We start from the raw sequence: 5,267 nt of genomic DNA, 5'->3' as shown, positions 1-5,267 counted from the left end.
ACCGCAATTCCGCTGCGCTACAGTTGATTAACTGGCTTTAATCCCTAACAGAACCCTTCATATTCAGCACAAACAGAGTCCCTTGTGGTGACAGCATCATAACCCTCATTACCAAGTGGAAGGAGCATTATAAAAGGGCCAGTTTAGGAGCACAAATCTCTACATTATATATTACAAAAGGGGGGGGGGGAATTAAAGGTCCAAAGCTCTTTAACTATTTTGACTATAGAAAGGAAATTTGGAATTGGAATGAGAACCACATTTGGAGCTCACATTGCCTTCCGATTCTCCTTTCTCTTAGCCAAGATAGCTTAGGAGATTTGGACACCCTCATATCCACTTTGCATACTCCTCAGTCCATATCCGGGCGATCCCCTCATACTCTTCCCTATTGCTGTGGTATTGCTCAGCAACTGCTTCTTGCCCAGGATATGGCTCCTCACTGTGCGGCTATAGAAGTAGATCATATATGTGCCACAGACACTACAAAATGCATAAAATAATTAGAACAAAAATATGATGTTGTATGTTTATCAAATGAAATAGATAAATGGTTGCATTATACCGTGGCAGTGGAAAAGCGATGGTTATTAAGGATACGGGGAAGTTGAATCAACCCCTGAGGAGCCACGTTAGGATGATATATCCTATTCTAGAACCAAAACTGAGAATAAGAGGAGAGATTTATTAGTGTATGTTTCATGTAGGTGATTATATCTTACTGATCTTAGTTAATATTACTCTTGCAGGTCTGTTTGGGAAATCCGGAGGGTAGCTGATTCTGATTTCAAATACACCCCTTTCATATGGGGTGTATTGGGGGCCTTTCATCCTGATCGACCATGTGAAGAAGTTACCATCGAGAGGACCTGTATGTTATCATCCAAGAAGAATCATTAGAAATACACAGAAGAAACCAGGAAGGGTTACAGAACAACTATGGATTGACATACGTACCATTGATAGCCAGAAGCCACTCTGGGTTCTCCATGTACAACTTATTCAAGTCAGCAATTATGTCTCCTGGAGTTTCAACAAGAGGATCCATTGTTGGTAAGTTTTCTGATTGTTGAAGGTATGATTCTGAATTATGATGCATATATTTATAGTGATATGATTGTGGTAAGTGAAAGGCCATGAAAGGGGAAGGGTCACGTAATTACTACTGAGTTTAGGGGGATGTGTGTAATATTAATGACTTGCTTGGCTTTTGTAGATACCAAGAACTTTGGAATTATAGGCCTAATTATTACTCCAAGATATGGATTGACTTATGGAAGATATTGGTTATTTTTTTGTGTTTTAATTCAGAAATGTATTGGTTATTCAAGATATGGATTGGCGTTAGGCACAAATGTAAACATATTATGAGTATTGGTCTCCAATAAAATTAAAACCATTGATATACATAATTTAATCTTCATATCTTATAATGTTTCTGTATTCAGGTATAAAAACCAGAAATTCAAACGAAGAAGAAGATATAAAGTGACATTTTAATTTTTAAAAATGTCATCTAAACAGCAATAAAAAAGACATTAAAATAAATGTTTCTGTCACATGAAAAACAATCCTTTGACATGATTGATTAAGACCTGTGCCATCTAAACAGGCTATAACGGCAGAAATTATTATACGAACTGTCATCTCAAATTAAATATGCCAATTTCCCACACGCTAACCTGACGGTTTTAATTGTTAGAATGTCATTTGATGACATTAAAGGTGACAGCAGTAATAAATAAGCTACATCGTAATAAGGGTAAGATGACAGTAAGAAAATAGGCTAATGTCATGTGTGATGACGAAACATGACAGAACCTGACCGTCGTCTCAAGGTGCAATAGACGGTAGTGAGCCCCGTGACAGATTTATATCTCGCGGGACGACGGTTTTTAACCGTCGTTTGAAGATGGTTTTGGCATAGTGTTTATTGGGCATAAAAGGACCCCGAACTTCTCTTCTACCCTAAACCGGTGTGCTAGGAATAAATAACTCATTCACCCTAGCAATATTGAGACCGAGTCCAAGAACAAAATTCAGCACAAACCCATCCTCCCTTGGAATCTAGGGGTCCAACCTTCTATGAATATTATAGTCATTTCCAACTTTTCCCTCGGAGCCCTTTAGAAAGACAACCTCACACACTCATCCAACACATAGGTAGGATTATTACCTAATTCAGAAGATAGGAAAGTATCATGCAGATAACTTTTAACTTTAAGATCCTACTAACCAAAGAATGTGGTTGGTTGATAAACTTCCAACCTTGCTTCCCGATAACTTATACTCATGCAACTCGTGGTACCCCAGACACTCCTTATCCTTCTTAACACAAAGTTTAGACCAGTCAAACCAAGGCATATTCTTCTGCATGCTATCCTTCGAACCCCACTAAAAGGAGTTCATCATACGTTGAAGCTTGTCACACAAGCTTTTTGATAATAAAAAAGGTGCTAATACGAAACGTGGCTAAAGCCTGAGCCATAGATTTTAATAAGACTTCCTTACTAGCAAAAGATAAAAACCTGAAACTCCAAGAACTAAACCGTTTACATAGCCTGTCAGTCAAAAACCTAAAGATTGCCTTTTTTTTATCTTCCAATAAGAGAAGGAAGACCTAAATGCCTCCTCGTATCAAGATTGGACTAAACCTGCAACATAGCTCTTAATATCATTCCTAACTACAGAAGAAACATTAGATTGAACCAATCCACGATTTCTACCATTGAATATGAATTTCCTATTCGCAATGTTGGACGTGTATCATACTTTATAGGTTTTGAAATTCAATACACCAACACGAGTGTCCATATTTCTTAAACAAAATATGTTTACGATCTTCTAGACCGAGTCAAAATGGAAAATTGTAGACCTTTTCTCTCTCATATGGTTACTAAACCAAATCTCTCCACAACAGATGGCCAACCACTTTCCAATGGCGATGAATATCGAAACAAAGTGGGTTCCTTACACTACTTAATCATTACTCGACCTACTCGTCCTTTGCTATAAACAGATGTGCCAATTCATTCATTGCCCTACTAATGTACATTGCAAAAGTGTCAAATGCATTTTACAATACCTTCAAGGCAGTCAAGACTTTGGCATTTATCTATCAAACACTCATATTAAAGACATTCACTGTTACTCATACAACGATTAGAGTGGTTGCCTAATGACAGATGGTCGACCGAAGCTTATTTTGTTTATCTGGGAAAGCCTAGTTTATTGACAAACAAGGAAACAACCCACCATTGCTTGCTCTTGCACTGAAGGTGTGTACAAGACTATTGCAAATGCCACAATAGAACTTCTATGATCCATTCACTTTTTGATATTAGCTTTCTCATGCCAACACTATTCCAGTTATGGTGTGACAATGTGGGTGCAATCTATTTCACAATAAACCCCTATTTCATGCTCATACAAAACACATTTAGCTCGATTACCACTTTATTTGTAAATAGATAAGCTATGCTTTTCTCCAAAAAAATTCATTTTATTCCAACATAAGATCAAGTTGTTGATGTTAAGACCAAGCCGTTTGTCAAGCACTTGGTTCACTCAACTCTGCACTCGTCTCTCCATATGCTCCCCAACGGCTTGTGAGGGTGTTACTTTTTTTTTGTAACAAGGAAGGCTGAGCCCAAAAACAGAAAATGAAACTAAGAAAAACTAATAAATCTCTTCGTATACCTTCCTACGCGGTCTTCGTCGAGGATTTCCTGGAGGGCTACAGGCGGCACATCACACTCGTGATAACCCGTTTCAACACTTCCTGCGAAATTTTCCATCTAGTTAGCAGCTTGATTACCTTCTCGGTAGGTGTGTTTTAAGACTGCATCCCAATCTCTGTCCAACAATTCACGGCATTTCTGGATTAGATCTTCTTGCGGATTATAAGCACATTCTTCTTCCTCTAAAGCTTTAATAACATTCTTCGAATCTGTCTCAATCATCAATTTTTTATAGCCTTCTTGCCATGCCATTTTTAGTCCGTTATAAAGCCCCCATAATTCGGCCGCGAAGGCTGAACACGGGCCCAATTTTACCATAAAGCCTTTGATCCACAGTCCTTGGTAATTACGGAGAAGTCCACCTGCTGCTGCAGATTTTTGCACGCCCTTGCTCGATCCATCAACATTCATTTTGATCCAGCCTTAGTCCGACGGGTGCCACTGAATCCAAAGATCGACCGCCTGCTTAGCTTTTATTCTTCGTTCCGCTGCTGCCGCTCTTTGAGCTTCCACCGCCTTGTCAAGAATAAATCTAATTTTTTCGCCCCTTATTTCCTCCTCTTCAAATACTCGAAGGTTTCACCACCTCCAGATTCACTGCAATCCAGGCGTGTAGATCCAGGTTGAAGAAATTTACCTCCATCTGTGTCGAAACGAGAGCAATCCATACCGTCTTGGCAGTTCCACAATCCCTTAGTACGTGAAGTGTGGTTTCTGTATACCCGCAATCCGAGCATGCCACCGTATTAGTCAGCATCTTCTTAAAGCGGTTACTATTGCACATAATTACGTCATGATGAACTAGCCATATGAACGCTCTAATTCTCTCCGGTGCTTCCACTTTCCAGATCACCGTCCACAATTCATTGATGTTGGCTAGGTTTTTGTTCGCCAGTATGACTTCGAAGCCGGTTTTAACCGTGAATTTTCCCAAGGCATTTTTGCTCCAGCTCCAGCAGTCCACTTCGTCTGTTTCTGGTTGAACTTGATGAGTCCCCAATTTAAGGATATCTGGTTGAGATAAGAGGGGCATCAACACATCCCATTTCCAGTCGTCGTTATCCCAGAAGGCGTTAACAGGGAGATGCCTTATTTCTAATGGAATAACATCAACAGCAGTGTCTACCAGTCGGTCCTTTCCGCACCAGCGATCGTACCAAAAGCTGGTTGTTCTACCATTATTCACCTCACGATTCAGTCCCTGAACTAAAACTTCTGCACCTTTCATAATGCTTTTCCAGTTTACTGACGCCCCTTGCTTAGGATTGAACATGTCCATTCCACTTTGGTTAGCACAATACTTTGCACGGATGACTCTAACCCATAGTCGTTGAGGCTCCATCAAGAGAATCCAGGCTAATTTATCAACCATTGCTAAGTTTAGCTCTTTCGTCAGTCGAATCCCCAAGCCTCCATTTTTTCACGGTTGACAGACTTGGTTCCAGTTGACTAGATGCGTCTTCCTTTGGTTCAAGGAGGATCCCCAGAGGAAATCTCCATTGCTTCTATCGAGGCGATTACAGATGC

Source organism: Euphorbia lathyris, chromosome 5, assembly GCF_963576675.1.
Source record: "Euphorbia lathyris chromosome 5, ddEupLath1.1, whole genome shotgun sequence".
In the NCBI taxonomy this organism is placed as follows: domain Eukaryota; kingdom Viridiplantae; phylum Streptophyta; class Magnoliopsida; order Malpighiales; family Euphorbiaceae; genus Euphorbia; species Euphorbia lathyris.
The sequence above is the reverse complement of the archived record's forward strand: the minus strand, read 5'-3'. Positions refer to the sequence as shown.